This window comes from Octopus sinensis, linkage group LG11 (genome assembly GCF_006345805.1).
Source record: "Octopus sinensis linkage group LG11, ASM634580v1, whole genome shotgun sequence".
Lineage (NCBI taxonomy): Eukaryota > Metazoa > Mollusca > Cephalopoda > Octopoda > Octopodidae > Octopus > Octopus sinensis.
This window is the reverse complement of record NC_043007.1, coordinates 70,128,190-70,145,591: the sequence shown is the minus strand read 5'-3', so window position 1 is coordinate 70,145,591 and position 17,402 is coordinate 70,128,190. Positions and strand designations below refer to the sequence as shown.

Sequence of the window (17,402 nt, the reverse complement as noted above, 5' to 3'; positions counted from 1 at the left end):
TTGACAACCGATGGTGGTGTGGTTACGTCCCCGTAACTTAGCGGTTCGGCAAAAGAGACCGATAGAATAAGTACTAGGCTTACAAAGAATGAGTCCTGGGATAGATTTACTCGACTAAAAAGGCGGTGCTCCAACATGGCCACAGCCAAATGACTGAAACAAGTAAAAGAGCATATATATATATATATATATATATATATATATATATAAAACATCAGTATTCTGGGAAGCTTTTCAAAGATCATGTTCGCACCATGTTCTTTATACACCTGTGCGTATGTGCGTGTCTGTTTTTTCACTATCTCAGCAAGAGATTTGATCAGAGAATATGTTTTGAAGCTAAAGAATTTGATATGTAATTACGTCACTATTTAGAATAGTTACATTCTGTTATTTTCACAAAAGTGGATGTTATTTACTTTCCTATCTTTCAACTTAACTTTGATACACAAGAGCATGTCTAATTGAATCCATCTTGGGATTGTCGATTTACTTACCGGGTCAATAATATAATAAGATAAATAATTCTTTCTGTTATATGTATAAGGCCTGGAATATTTTGGGAAGGCGCTAGCTGATGTAATCGACTTCAGTGTTAAACTATTACTTACTTGATAATAATAATAATAATGATGATGATGATGATGATGATGATGATGATGATGATGATGATACTAATAATAATAACAACAACAACAATAATAATAACAATAACAGTAATAATAATGGTTTATTTTCTGGATGCAATACCAGGCACTGGCTTTCATGGATTCTGATCTTAACTGATTGGAAGTGTTATTTATGTACATTCTTTGTCTTGGAATAAACAAAGATAGACTACACCAAATAATCAGCTCAGTACCACAAATTCGTTTGTCACTTGTTTGACACCAGTTGAGCATCTCCTGTGGTAGCTAACAATATATGCATCTCTGATCACGGGCAGAAGTAGTGGGGGAGCATCATAACCATGTGTTGAGAGGAATTCTTTAGGGTTTGAATAATTCACATCTGGAAACATGGGTGTTTCGTTCGTCATCTTTAAACAACCCTTATTCAGGGCTACTCGACCTGATGAGAATTCTAACTGGGTCTCACCTTCAAGGTCTTGCGCTGTTTATCTTGAAATGAGATCACCATGTCACGCACATATAGTTGTGATGCACGTGTCTGGTGTACCATTATCAGACGGGTAATAGTCATGATGGGTATATTGAGCTTCGTATATTTGTACGCCCGGGTAACTTTGATGGCATACGCTGCTCTCTTACTAAATAATAATAATAATAATAATAATAATAATAATAATAATAATAATAATAATAAGAAGAAGAAGAAGAAGAAGAAGAACGACGACAACAACAACAACAACAACAGAATAACAAAAACAGTTACAACTGATTGACTTGTTCTTTCAGTCACATAACACCAGGAAGAAAGCTTGCTGTTTATTTTGAAGGGGAGTGTTTCAGTCAGTGGAAATATTAGAATGTTGTAGTTAGGGATGTCTCAAATAAACTTGAAACTAAGTCATGATTAAGGAGTTCACTTCAAATCAAATAGTTTGGTTTCGATCCCAATCTGCTGTTTCAAGCCAACCCAAATCTTGGAAATTGTGCTGAATCCCATCAGACGCATAACCTGCCCTTCAATGGATAACAATATGTCACCTGACTAAAACTTAGTTCTAAGGGTACCTTTAAACGATCCCGCTCTATTCGAATTACTTTTCCGGTTTGGGATATCATACCACTTGTGTTCCTCGTCGCCAGTGACGGAGGATCATTGAAAAAAATAAACCTCATAGTCGCTGTTGTACATTACTGGACCAAGCCGCATTAACTTCTACTCCATTTTATTTCTATACACAATAATATAAAAATATTAGCTCTACATCATTACCACACTTCATCTGTGCGAGGTCGTGAGTTGCTGAAGTGGTGAACCGAGGAACTTGATCTACAACCCACTGGTGTCAAGCTTCCCAATCACAGGGTTAACTAAATGTTTATCTGTAATACACTGGGCTCTATGCAATCCAACAACTATATATATATATATATATAGTTAATCCAAACATGAAAGCACAAAAAACACAACAACACGAGGACGTGGAACAAATATAGTATTATTGGACGCTCAGGACAGAAGGAAAGAAGGATGGTTTAACGCTTCGAGCGGAGCTCTTCGTCGGAAACATAGGAGAAAGAAAGATCCACAGAGGGGAAGACAGAGGAAAAAGATTGCCAACGGTACACACGCGGTCACATTATATATATATATAAACATTGTGTTGTGACATGAATCGTACAATAGAACGTAATTATTTGAAGTCGAATCATTTTGGGAAATGCATGAACTCCTCAACTTCATATTGCTCTCACTTTAAACATCAAGGCTTATGCGCTTCGTGAAAAAAAACCGTGATGGTTTATTTTATTTTTCTATTATTTATTTAGTATTTATTTACCTTAACGTCATTGAACAAGACAGAAGATCGATCGCTACACCACCCCTCACCACCCTTCGCCATCTCTTTATCATCAGCCTGTTCCTCTGCTGCCGAAATCACTGCTGACGTTACCGAAACCTTCATCATGCCTGAAACCACCCCGTACACCACCAAGCACTAATATCAAACCAAACCACAATCGACAGCACCATCAGCATCATCGTCATAAGCACGACTATCATGTTTATTCCCAATTCTTCTGCACCACAGTTAGTTATTGGAGGTCATAGAAACAAAAGTTGATTAGCATTCGAACACTGGAAGGTTTCGCAGATTTATAAATGACATTTTAATTAGACTCTGCGTTTAAAGGTATAAAGGAAGCTGTGATGGGGTTGATGCTGTGCCAGTTGTAAGTAGGAGGGTGTGGGTGTGGCTTATCATTAAGTGTTGTCGTAGCAACTAAGACTCTGGAAGTTTATTAAACGCGTTTTAATTAAAGGCTTTTCGAATGAAATGCTGAACCTGAACACCTCCCCCTTTTTTGCTTTGTTTTGTGTGACAAACTAATTGTCAACAGAACGAATTAATAACAAATCCATCAGCACCACCACCACCGTCACCACCACCAACTACAACAATAACAACAACAGCAACAAAAGCAGCAGCAACAACCATGAAAGCAGTAACGCAGTAACAACATCTGCCATTAGACAGTAACTATAGCAGCAACAACAGAGACTACTACTACTACTACTACTACTAATAATAATAATAATAATGGTGCTGCTGCTGCTGCTACTACTACTACTACTACTACTACTACTACTACTACTAATAATAATAATAATTATAATAATAGTAATGGTAGTGCTGCTACTACTACTACTGTTTCTACCACTTGCAGTTGCAATAAATTCTATAACATCAATGTGCCACAAAAGAAATCGTGTTGAATAAATAATAACAACACAATCTCCCCCCCCCTTCCCACCAACAACAGCAACAATGATAATAATAATAATTGGCCAGAGATTTCGATGCCATCGACTCAAGTACATGAATGGTACTCCATTTTATCGACTCTGGAGGGACGAAAAGAGATGCCGAACTCGGCAGAATTTGAACTCAGAAAATAAAGGACAGAGCATAATATTGCAACTCTTTAGCCTTCATCCTTCATTAGTCAATAAAATAAGTACACATCGATAAAATAAGACTCAGATTAATCGAATATGTTCCAGAAGGCAGAGCTCCAGTATGACCACAATCCATTGGTTGAAAGCAGTAAAAGGCAATATGGTGAATCTGCTTGAGTACGAAACATCATTTTTCACTACTAATTTCATTGGAAATATTTTTAACGACATAGCTTCTGTTTTTTTCAATCGAGTCTCTTATTAAAAGAAACCAAGTGTAATGGCGAATGATAGAAAATAGATGTGATTATTTTGTGAAACACTTAAGGTTCTTACAGCAATGTCAATATCATCATTAAGGTTTTTAAAAAGTCAGGAACTTCACCAGATCTCACTACTTTTCTATAAATTTATGGTACCGTGAGAAGTCAACATTGTGTTTATTTAGTTTATAAGGACTGAAGAACAAGAAACAATCTATTTCCTTCTGTTAGTACAGCAAATTTGTACCAAATCAGACATAAACCAATATTTCTTTTATCGTCATGCGAATATACAAACAGAGCAAAAATGAAAGTAAATATTTTAATATTACACTTCGTTCACTGTTTCCCCTCTGATGTATGGCCAGTTTTTAACTTCTCAGTCAACGAGATATCTTTATTTACCTTGCTTAGCGTATGTCGAACAAGGAAATTATCTTACCTGCAATATAAAATAAAATAAAATCGATTAAATGCCTTGAGAAGTACGGTAAAGTGCAATCAGCATTAACAACAACAATAATACAATTTTTTAAAAATAGGAATGAAGGTTTTACGTTTATATGGAAAATACTGAAAATGTTGCCATAATAATGGCCTTTTTCATTAAATAAATAGGTTTACTTTGAGTGAGTAATCGGACTATTTTTCATTAATTAGATGATTGTTCTTGCAAACAAACATGTAGTTTCAGTTTCCAGGAATGCCTCTGTTGCACAATTAGTTCAATATTTCAATTAGTCGAATATTTCAACCCCACCCCTTTACTGTGCAACCGTTTCCTCATTCGATCAATTTTACCAAAGAAAGAAAAGAAAAGAAAAAGAAAAGGAAAAACAACTTGAGAACTGGATTAACCGTTGTCACAACTATTTTTGATGGTACTGCTCTAACTATTCTTCGTTTTTGTCATCGTCTTGATACAGAAGTTATTAAGTTAAAGAAGACTGAAGAGATAAAGAAGTCTTTTTAAATGTCGGTGAAAATAAAAGAAATAAATTCGTTCCGGCATTATCCCTTAACTGAATTCGTATCTGGTTTGTCTACATTTAATGCGTCTCTTCTTGTTGCTCTGGACAGCCGTCTCATATATAACTATCTCCTTCAACATTAACAACTCTGAGTTTATTTTCAAAAGATAGATTCGTAATGTCGTCGAAAATGTTGCTGTGTTGTTGCGTTGTTCCAAGTAAGCCCAAACCGAGAGGTTCTAAGGCTTGCATTTAGTCGGCCGAGTGGTGCGTAGATTTTACTCATACCATGTCCCAGAGTAGCTGAAGACCAGAGTTCATACACTAACAGATAGCGATAAATTATGTAGGAAGGACACACCATGACATATCGGTTTCAGTATGAAAGAAATATTGATTTCTTAAGGAAATACCACGAAACTTATTTTTCCCTTCGTTCATTTGTCACACAATCTGTGTGTGTGTGTGTGTGTGGTGTGTGTGTGTGTGTGTGTGTGTGTGTGTGTGTGTGTGTGTATTTGCATATGTATACGTGTATGTGCTTTGTTGTTTGCTTTTACCACAGTGAATGCTCCAGTCAATATTTATTTCCACCATTTTTTTTCTTGCAAAATAGTTGCGTCCTGCTGTGTAATTATATTTTGTTAATAACAATAATAATTACATTTAATATTTTCTATATTTGTTGTTGTTTACATTTGAATTTTTTAGGGGGCGTTCCCGATTGCTTTAGTATCAGTAACTATAGCGGAAAGAGATGTAAACGCAAAAATAATATCTAAAACTTCTGTTTGTGTCACGAAAGAAACAAGATTAACTTTAATCCAACCTCTATATGAGCAACTTGTTTGTCTCTGAGCAATTGTTGCTACTGTTATCACTATTTTCAAAATTATTTGCTAAATTATTCGAACTATTTTTCTTCTGCTTGTTATTCATTAAAATATTCCTTATTATTTTCATTTTGTTAATTTTGCAGTGTGATTTGTTTTTGTGTTGTTTTTCTTTTCGTCTTGTTTCGTCTCTTGTAATATTTTACTTTCTAAAGCGAGCACTGCTCTCAGACCTATTGAATGTGAAATATAGTCGGAACCAGTAAACAAATATAATAAAAAATCTCTAAAAATGAATCCCGAGTAACGAGGAAAGCTGTTCTGAGATAATTAAAATCCTTATTGACGAGTACACCAAAGAAATTTTCATTTAATAATGATTGAACAAAGTCGAGTCTCAAAGAGATAAAAAAATTTGTCTTCACAGTACAAGACCACAATAACAACAACAACAACAACAACAACAATAATAATGGCAATAGTATCAGTGCAAGTTTACCTAAAATAGCAAAAAATCAATGGAATACATCTAAAACCTTGGATTGATATATTATGTCCACTAAAACAGAAACATTAGGACCTAAGATGTTGCAATGTCGTTCGAATATAATGAATTGGAGATATAGATGTCAACGATGTTGCACATAAAACTAATAATAACAGTCATGATGATAAAAATGAGATGTGGAATAATAAACAAGTATTGCCCCAAAGGGATGTGTTCCCTGTTTCCAGTTACCGATTTTGGATAATATACAATAGTGGCAAAATGGTGGAATGTGTAATACAGAGAATATTTTGATCAATTTATACACGCTTAACAGACATCAAAGTAGTTATTGTATATATCGAATAAAACAACAAAATCATTCCCACAAACGAAATGTATTTATTTCAAGATATCTAAAAAGAAATGGATGGCATTTATATTCCTAGCAGAACAGTTCTATATTTGATTGTGACAGTAGAACTTCGTGAAGACAGCCATAGCTTTGCAGATACAGCCCTGGTCAATCATTGTTTGAATTTAATTATTATAGCTGCTCTTCGTTTCAATGCTTCAGTTACTGGTGCTGCAAAAAGTTCTCGGTAAACTATACCATGAACAAGACAAACTCATTCTACAGAAAAAAGAAGAGAGAACTTATTCTTGACATAAGCTAAGGTGTTGGTGATGATTAGATTAATTCATACCATTTGGTGTTTCGGGTATTATTCTGAGTAAGATAATTTCCGCTAAACTTATTCCCATCCAACTTCCTTTTAGGTTGAAAGATTTATGTTATCCCATTCAACATTAGTTACTATGGCTTCATGCTCTCTTTTGGGAAAAGGAAATGACTATTAAAGTTGTTTGGGCTTTCTCTTTTGATATCAAGTTGGGAAAGGCAGTAACGGGAAACATACACATACCCATACACACTCATATATATCCTACTTAACGTGGATGTATCGTTAGAATGCCACAATACTGCAGCATTCGCCTTGAGGAACTCTCCCAGACATTTAGAGCGAAGATGCACTGACCTATCGGTAGCAGACGAGGAATGCCTGCTGCTGTTGAAGCAAAAACACGCTGAAATCAGGAGACCCAACAGTTACGCCACTGGTGCTGGCCGATTTATCGTCTGCTACCGATATATGTATGCTTCTTAACACCAAGAGTCTATATGATAGAATTTCTCAAGGCGAATACCGCAGTATTACTGTATTCTAAGAATACATCCACGTCAAAAAGAATATGATGTGTGTGTGTGTGTGTGTGTGTGTGTGTGTGTGTGTGTGTCTATACTTGTGTATGCGTGCATGTCTCAATATTTGTGAACGCATGACTATCTGTTTGTTCCAGGTTCGCTACAAAACTACCAGAAAACACCTATAAGACAAACATATATATTATTACTTCCCATGTGATGTGAAAGGTTTATTTCGATCTACATATAACCAAAGTGTTTGAATTAGGTTCTAAATGAATTCAGATAAGTTCATTTGCTGTGGAGTCTTTGTATAAAGGAGAATATCTTTTTGAGCTCGAAATTTGAAAATCTGTTCTCACAGAGGAGAGTGCATAATATTTGTTAGTCAAATAGTCACCACTATTATATGTTTCTCAAACGCATATGTAAGTTGCAAGTGGGTATCAAGAACACAAACCTGTCAAAACTTATTGGAATCGTCCCTTACAACTCATTGATATTAAAAGTCACTGACATACTCATCACTATTAAATTCTGTCTCTCAAATCAACTGAGAATGTGTGAAAGTATGTCAGGAAGAATCGTATATTAATATGTAGGCTCTTCAAAATCAACGCACAAAATAAAAAGCGATCCATTTCCAGTAAAAGAGTACTTTAGAATCAATGAAGCACATTTGTTCATTTGAAGCTTTCTATTCCACAAACGACAACCTGCTTCTAACTAAAACGATCCAACAAGTCTACTTAATAATCTGTAACAGATATTTTCTATGAAAATAATCTGTAACAGATATTTTCTTTGGAAACTACGATCAAGTTTGTATTATTCAGTCTTTACCAAGAATATTTCTTTGTATGTCCACTGTTTTAGTCTGAAGTCTCACCTTTATACACATGGAATAAAAACAGAATTGTATTAAATAACGCAATCGTGGATATTGTCTTCTAGGTTTGTTTAAATATGAGACCTTGAGAGGATTCTACAGTGTTCATGTAAGCCAGCAAGAGCGTTTCTATCTTCGTATACTGTTTCATTGCCCAACATTCTTCGAAGATTTGCTATAAGTTCACCAGTTCAAGATCAACAGTGTACCATATAGAGAAAGCATTGTTTCGAGCGAGAGCTTCTTGAAGATGTAAATAGTATCACAGTTACCTGCCATTTCAAAAATTCTTTGATTAGTTTGCTGCAACAATATGCCATTTCTAACTCGCATTAACCATTTAGTATTTAATCTGACAACATCTGGCCAAAATATTCTTCCTGTTTCATGCTCAAACTCACCAGCTCCAGCCTCTCACACCTATCCTACAATGTTAGCCTAAAAAATATACAGTCATGTAATCTAAATCTCAAAGCTACAAGATAATGAAGGATACATTCGAAACAATGTGAACAAATAAGCGTTACATTTGATAGAGCAATCTGAATGCTAAAGGATTAAGACAGAATAACAAAACCGGATCTCTTACATTTTAAACACTAGACTCAGTTGAAACATTTAAATAAGTTAGTTGACAACAGTAATGTCACTTTGTTTAAGCAGTTCAAGACGAATTATAGTCTAGCGCTCGGCTTTCCGAAGGTTAAGCAAAATCATCATAGTAACTTTCATTATGATGTTCTGCATGAGACACTTTACAACACTGAAGAAATTTAACAAGGAATTATAAATAATGAACCAAAGCTGCAGCCTGATCAAAGAAAAGCGATATGCTCAACAACAAATCACAGTGTTTAGTTTCAGAAAAGTGGAATAAATTTCGTTGATGGTTGGCAGGAAATGGAAAACATTTCTCACGAACATGTTGGTAAAATACAAGAACAAACTGGAGATTTCATACTACGTTAATTATTCTAGGCTTGTGGTAACTTTGCTGCTTAGAGTCAAGACGATCTATAATGTATTCAAACGCTGTTTCATGTTGGGGACAAATAAAGATCTTACATTGTCAGACACGCACATGTAAGTATATTTGCTAGTGTTTATTATACATTTATATATATAAACTGGTCATGATGGTCTGGATTCCTGCTTTGTCCACTAGGACTTACTCCATTTCATCTTTGCGCAACCCCACTAAGTTCGTTCGATAGCTGCACAGCTTTCTGTTGTATTTGTGTTATATGTATAATTATTTTGTTTCTTCTGTTGTATATAGCCGTAAGGCTTCGCGCTGTTGTATATGAATAATTCTTTGTCTGTTGTATTTATATAAAGTCTTGTTTGTTTCTATCTTAATATATACTCGCTAGCTTTTCCCCGGTAGCTTAATAAGAGTACTGGCGCCTCCAAAACTGCGTGGTCTCAATGGTAATGGCACGAAACCACCATCATATTTTGGGTCATTGACATACGAGGAAGACTCAGCGGCGAATATTCTGTGTATCGTGTCTTTGTCTAAATTTCCCATCCGTTAAGTTTTCGTCTAGTTTCCTGTTTGCTCTGCTTTCGTTTAAAATTTTTCTCCTTGTTGTGTTCTTTCTGCTCAACCCTTAATACACACACACACACACACACACACACACATATATATATATATATATATATATATACGCGCGCACACACACACACACACAGCTGCATGTAATGTTGAATCAGTTACGGCAGAGATGCTTGATGCTTCTCACAGGCAACACTTTACATTCTGACAGAAGATATTACCCTTTTACACACTGGAGTTAGAAGTATGACACAAGTGGATCTTAAAGACCAAGATTCGAAGGCGCAATAATACTCAGAAGCTATTGATATCAACATATATCGTAGGTGTCGCGATGCCAGAACCGTTAGCACGCCGGGTGAAACGTTTAGCGGCATTTCGTCCGTCTTTATGCTTTGAGTTTAAATACCACCGAGGTTGACTTTAGCTTTCAACCTTTCGAGGTCGATAAAATAAGTAACATGTAATCGACTGAGTCTTTGCCTCGAAATTGCTGACCCTGTGCCAAAATTTTAAACCAATATCAACATACATCAGTATGCAAATATTATTGATGGTTTCTATATCTATATTTATGAAATAACTCTACAAACAATTCTGTCATATAATTGATTTCAAATTTTGGCACAAAGCCAACAATTTCGGGGGAGTGGGTGGTCGATTACACCCAGTATCAACTTATACTTATTTTATCGACCCCAAATAGATGAAAGTCAATGTCAACCTCGGCGGTATTTGAAATCAAAACGTATAGACGGACGAAATACCTATTTCTTTACTATCCACAAGGGGATAAACACAGAGAGGACAAACAAGGACAGACAAACGGATTAAGTCGATTACATCGATCCCAATGCGTAACTGGTACTTATTTAATCGACCCCGAAAGGATGAAAGGCAAAGTCGACCTCGGCGGAATTTGAACTCAGAACGTAACGGCAGACGAAATACGACTACGCATTTCGGCCGGCGTGCTAACGTTTTTGCCAGCTCGCCGCTTTATTCTGTCAAGTGCAATATTTTACAGTAAATTTTACATTTTACTAACAAAACATAGACTATCCCAAATTCTAGAATATCAATATTGAAATTTCTTTCAGCGTCGCCCAAATTTCACAGAACCACGCAAATATGAAACAATATGAAAAGCTTAACTAGTTGTGTCAATAAGTTACTGGTGTATAAAATCATCAAGTATGAAATTTGTAGTAAGGTATACGGTAAACTTTGACAGCTGCTCATTTTGCGCCATTATTATATTTTGACAATATTTTTTTTTAGAAAGCTGACACATCTATTTCTTTATTCTAACTCATTTTGCGCCTTATAAAAAATATATAAATCGTTATTTGCTCCTTCTGTTTAGAGATGGGGTAAGTCGGAAATTCGTACAGTTTTGAAATATGAGTTCTTTCTTAGAAATACAGTATCACAAACAGTTCTGGATGTTAATGGAGTATTTCATTCTAATGTTATTACACAGCAGACAGTATCAAATTGGTTTGCAAAATTTTGTTTTGGTAACTTTGACCCCACAAATGAGCAACGCGGTCGACCAGAAACAAAGGTGGATAAGGACGAACTGAAAACCGCCGTCGAGATAGATCCATCTCAAAGTATCCGTGAATTATCGTTGTTATTTCGTGTTAGCAAGCAAACAGTATTGACTCACCTAGTTCAAATCGGTAAAGTGAAAAAGTTGGATAAGTGGGTTCCACATGAGCTGAATGAAAATCAAAAACAGCAATGTCTGGAAGCCTGCCTTATACTACTTTTCGTCACAAAAATGAAGCATTTTTGAATCGAATTGTAACATGTGATGAGAAATGGAAACTAAAACTTCTACTGAAAAGAAACTATGAATAAAAAATCTATCTACTTTTACTGCAACTGAAAGAAATTGGGTCTCAGTTTTCATTTTACTTTTGTCACTGCAGTTTTGACATTTTGGTACAATGCAAAGTTGTTGATAGTTAATAGTTCAGAATTTAACACTGTCAAATATTCAATGCTGATAGAATTTAGACTATAATTATTTTGGTGAAACACTTGACACCTCACAGGCAATATCTTCACATCACAATCACCTACCTGTATACGACAAACAGGTTCGCATGTTCATATGTTCACAAATATGCATCTTTCATCCTTGACGGAATGTTCCATCAAAGACAAATTAAAGCTTTTACATGGTTAAGTATGATCTGAGCCTCGAGACCTTCTTCGTTGAGAGGAACTACTTGACTTTATTTTAATTGTATTTACTATAAAGTCAACCTAGTGGAATCCAGTTCAAAATACGGAAAGGTCTTTACTTAGCTGTGTAATCTATTAAAAAAAAACACTTTTGTACAATCACACGGTGTTCGCATTACTTACATTGAGGAACACTGAATAATATTTAAAATTCCGCAGAGTGTGTAATATCAGAATTAAATAAAGCAGCGAGCAGGCAGAATAATTAGTACACCGACCGAAATGCTTAGCAGTATTTCGTCTGCCGCTACGTTCTGAGTTCAAATTCCGCCGAGGTCGACTTTGCCTTTCATCCTTTCGGGGTCAATTAAATAAGTACCAGTTACACACTGGGGTCGATATAATCGACTTAATCCATTTGTCTGTCCTTGTTTGTCCTCTCTGTGTTTAGCCCCTTGTGGGTAGTAAGGAAATAAGTATTTCGTCTGCCGCTACGTTCTGAGTTCAAATTCTGCCGAGGTCGACTTTGACTTTCATCTTTACGGGGTCGGAGTCGATCTAATCGACTGGCTCCCTACCCCAAAATTTCAGGCCTTGTGCCTACAGTAGAAAAGAATAGTTAGCACGCTGGGTAAACTGTTTTGAAGCATTTCGTCCGTCTTTACGTCCTGAGTTCAAATTCCGTCGAGGTCGACTTTGCCTTTCATTTCTTTCAGGTACGATAAAATAAACACCACTTGAGCACTAGGGTCGATGTAAATGAAGTACCCCTCCCCTGAAATTGCTGGTTTTGTACTAATATCAGAATTAAATGCCTTATTTAATGTATTTAACATATTATTTATCACATGACATGAACCGTCTACGACATTCCAACCAAAAGGCAAGGAAATATTTCAATGAAAAGTTAAATTATCAATAGGAGACGTTGGTGGAAAACAGTGGGATTGAACTTAGTACTATGAAATAAACTATTTAACCACACCGCCATGACTGTTGATACTACTTGTATAAGAAAGCTAAATACCCGCCAATAATAAAATCAGTATGACGCCTCGTATCTTGCATCCAAACTATTTATAACCTCTATTGAAAGAAAACATAACGATTTTATGGATTTGTATAAAATTGTAAAATCGAAAAAGAAATATTTGTATATTTGTGTATTTGTAAGTTGAACTGTTTTCTAAAATAATATATACAATCTCTATAGTCAGACATTTTCAATGAAAGTAAACAATATTCAATCCAAGACTTATTTAGCTTTCGTTCTTTAAAAATTAAAATGATGAAACAATATTATTAGCAGAACTGCGTCGTTTCCAAGTTCTTTCGTAGTTGTGACTGAAATCCTATTCCACTCTATTTTTAACAAACGACTTATATCAGCCTACAGTTACTCTTTTGATTGGAATGTATTAGGAAGAAACTGTGAGGAAGCCCGTTATATATATATATAGGAAGTTTGAAAACGCCACTATATAAGATAAATTTTAATTTTCTTAGAAATGTTTACATGTTTCGGTCCTTCTTGAAAAAACGAACCATATCAAAAATATTTTAAAATGTTAAGTGTAATAAAAAAGTTCATAATTGTTTCTTACTGGTCTCAACAGAATCCACATGATGGTTTTTTTGTGGGGAGGAAGCATAATAGCTGTCTTATGAGTTGAATAAAATAAGGAAATGATCAGTGGCCGGTCATTAGTTATATATATATATATGCGAGTATATGTGCCTGCACGTGGGTTTATGTGTGAGGCGAGGAGTGTAAATTTCACTGGTGCTTTACGGTGAGTAGGTAGAAACAGCAAAAAAACGATGAATCACTTCCTTCCAACGAAATACCTTGTGGTATTTATTCCATCTGCGTAGCCTTGACTCTTAGTTGTTTTTGAAAATGTAAATAAAATAAAACATTGTTTGCCCTTCTCAGCCAAAGGAAGGCAGCTGGATATTTTCATAGTGAGGCACAACTGATAGCTGGATCCATACTAGAAGTGATAGCACATGTTCAACATTACAAGTCATCAATGACCGGACATTGGACGAGGGCGTGCAAGAACGGTTTCGTCGCTCAGGGCGCAATTTGGACGGGTCCGGTTAACGGAACTTCCGTGTCTGTAAAGATTACCTCGAACTAGCATTGCCTTCCGGTATCACTACCAATCAACAGATTTCAGGAAATTATCCATGGCTGCCAGCCAGAAAGACCTCAGAATTAAGGTTTATATATATACACACACATGTGTAAATTATATATATATTGTATATGTAGACGTATACATATGTGTGTATATACCAATATGTATGTATGCTTGTATGTATTTATATATACTTGTATGTGAGTGGTGTGTTTGGTAGATAGGCAAGCAGACAGATTGACGGATAAATAAATAAATAAATTTTGAACTAAAATCTCCAAAGTTTGGATTTAGCTGCCAGTGCTGAGATGTTTCTCAAGTCAATATCAGTTAGATCTAAAATGTTCCAGTTCACCAATCTATAAATAGAATTGTACAGATTACCATTGGACGTAAGATTAGCTTTATAATTGACGCGTTTCGTTAATTTATTTTTAGAATCCTCAGAATTTCCCAACTATAGCAGGGAGAGGTTTCGCTCGGTTAATTTGCAACCAACAGTTTAAATGAAGACGAAGTCATCAACTTATATCTGCTAATCAGTAGCTTACAGTAGATTTTTTTCTCTTTTTTTCTGCCCAACTCTATCACTCGCTCTTTCACACACACACATCGAGACGTTCTACTTAATTGATATTTATAATTACTTGGTCACATCACTCATTATAGAAGAATTGCTGCGTCTATAAGAATTAGTGAAGGGAATCTGGCTTAATTATAAAACACAGAACGGTTGATCTGTTTGTAAATTAACTGATGCAAAGAAATAATTCTGTAGACATATATGTAAATATATGGAAATTATAATTTTATATTGAAGTGATAAAATAGACACAATTTTAAGTTTATTAAACGAGTACGATAGCACAAGAAATGTTGGATCTTTTCGGTTTGAACGGCAGTTTTTAACATAATTTCTAGGTAACTAAATAATTTTAAACTTCGTATACTGGTAGAATGTGTTTATAAAACATCTTTTTCTCCTGGCTTTATTGAGAAAATTCTATAGTTTGTAAGATATTTGTTGTATTTTTTCTTCAATTTCTGCAATTTCAACCAATCACTGACGTCTATTGAGGTAAAAAAAAAACATTCTGTGCCGTATGAATATGTCCCTCGTTTAAGAAACAGATTGGGTTTATTTACATTTGTGAAGAAAAACAGATGCCCTTCCCGCCACCCCTAACCTTAACCCTAGATCGATACTAGGATCATAATTATGGGTGACAATTTCATATGACACCGCTAGAAAAACCTGCCGTTCAAACCGAAAAGATCCGAAATGTTTAGTCGAACCCATGATTCAATTTTGTTTTTCAATCGGAGTTATTTCTTTTACACTACTAATGCACATGAATACCACAACGTCACATTTTTTCTGGTTATCATAAATCTGAGTATTGTACCAAATCAGAACTCAATATTAGGCAATTCTAAGGCGGCGAGCTGGCAGAATCGTCAGCACGCCGGGTAAAATGCTCAGTGGCATTTCGTCTGTCAAATGCCGAGTCGACTTTAACTTTCATCCTTTCGGGGTCGTTAAATTAGTACCAGTTGAATACCGGAGTCAATCGACTTACCACCTCCCCCGAAATTGCTGGCCTTGTGCCAAAAATTGAAATCAATATTAGGTGACTCTAAACCTGTATACAAATATACAAATGACAGCGATTTTTAAAGTCACTGGAAAATGTATGACACCAACGAAGTACAAACAATAGTATTTAACAATGCATAGGTAAGTACTGGAATTATTACGAGTTACAATTCTCAGAATTGATGTTGAATTATGGCAATCATTAGCTGCCTGTGTCACTTTAATAGGTCTAATAATATAAATTCTCTTTAATTCTTTTACTTGTTGCAATCGACCAGCTGTGACCATGCAAATTAATATATTTTAATAAACTACACACACCGGAACATAGAAACGATAAATCTAATTAAATAGCTAAATCTAGTTATCCAGCTCAGATAATCTCTTCTCAAAAGCAATTAAATACAGTTGCACAGTTTCGATAATCCGTTCTTAACAGTCCATCTTTATTTAACTTTGTGATTGCATTAGCTGCCATTATTATCAGAACGTTTTTTTTCATCTTCTCCACTGTTTGTCGTATTCTTTTTTTCCAGTTTCTACTTTTGCAGTTAGTGTCGTTTTTGAGATGTTTATCAATTTACCTGAAATTTTCTTTTTATGAACACAAACTATTTTCTATTTCGAACGTCGTCTTGGCCAGACACGTTTCACCAAAATGCTGACGAGTTTTTTTTTTATATAATGTTTGCGACGATTCTCAGGCGACGAGTTGACAGACTCGCTACTGTGACGGACAAAATGCTTAACGGTGTTTGACCGTCCTTACATTCTGAGTTCAAATTCCGTCAAGGTCAGCTTTTCCTTTCATCCTTTCATCCTTTATATTTTATCAAGGCCGAAAAAAAAAAATATTGAATACAACTGCCACTACTAAAATATTTATTTGTAAAATTTTTGAATTTCATTTTCTATTTTAAGCTAAAACCTGGAAGAAATTCGAAAACAAAAACTCTAGAAACCTCAAGAATATTAATTTCAAATTTTGGCACTCGGCCAGCAATTTTTGTGGGGGCGGGGGGATTAAGTCAATTTCTACAATGCTCAACTGGTACTTAAAATGAAATTCAAAAATTTTACGAATAAATATTTTAGTAGTGCCAATTGTATTCAATATATATTTTTTTTTCGGCCTTTTCAAGCCTAGCCAGGCTCATGGGCCCGGTTTCTGTGGCGTATGTGTTCCCCTCAGCTGGAAGGGACACCAGTCCATCGCAGCGTTACCCAAGAAACAGGAAAAAAGAGTGAGAGTAAGTTGTGGCGAAAGAGTACAACAGGGGTCGCCACCACTCCCTGACGGAGCCTCGTAGAGCTTTAGGTGTTTTCGCTCAATAAACACACACAACGCCCAGTCTGGGAATCGAAACCGCGATCCTCCGACCGCGAGTCCGCTGCCCTAACCACTGAGCCATTGCGCCTCCACATTCAATATATTAATACATTCATATATATGTATCGATATAGCTCATGATCATAAGGTCGTGAGTTCGATTTCCAGTGGAGCGTTGTGTCGTTGAGCAAGACACTTTATTTTACGTTGCTCCAGTCGGCTGGCAAAAATGAGTAGCGCAAGTATTTCAAAGGGCCAGGTTTGTCATATTGTGTGTCACGCTGAATATCCCTGAATATCCCTGAAAACTCCGTCAGTGGAGTACTCAGCCAC

General features: G+C 35.6%; 1 protein-coding gene and 1 long non-coding RNA gene across 2 annotated transcripts in view; both read right to left on the bottom strand.

Annotated features, from left to right (window-relative positions):
- LOC118765470 overlaps window positions 1-1,263 on the bottom strand; it is a 12,059-nt gene extending 10,796 nt beyond the window's left edge. Inside the window, exons 1-2 of the long non-coding RNA XR_005001337.1 lie at window positions 1,072-1,263; window positions 254-259 (exon numbers count right to left, since the gene is read on the bottom strand). This is a non-coding gene — a long non-coding RNA (uncharacterized LOC118765470). The remainder of the gene's footprint in view (window positions 1-253; window positions 260-1,071) is intronic.
- LOC115217522 (potassium channel subfamily K member 12-like) overlaps window positions 1-17,402 on the bottom strand; it is a 170,764-nt gene that overhangs the window by 88,905 nt on the left and 64,457 nt on the right. The gene's annotated exons all lie outside the window — the stretch shown is intronic.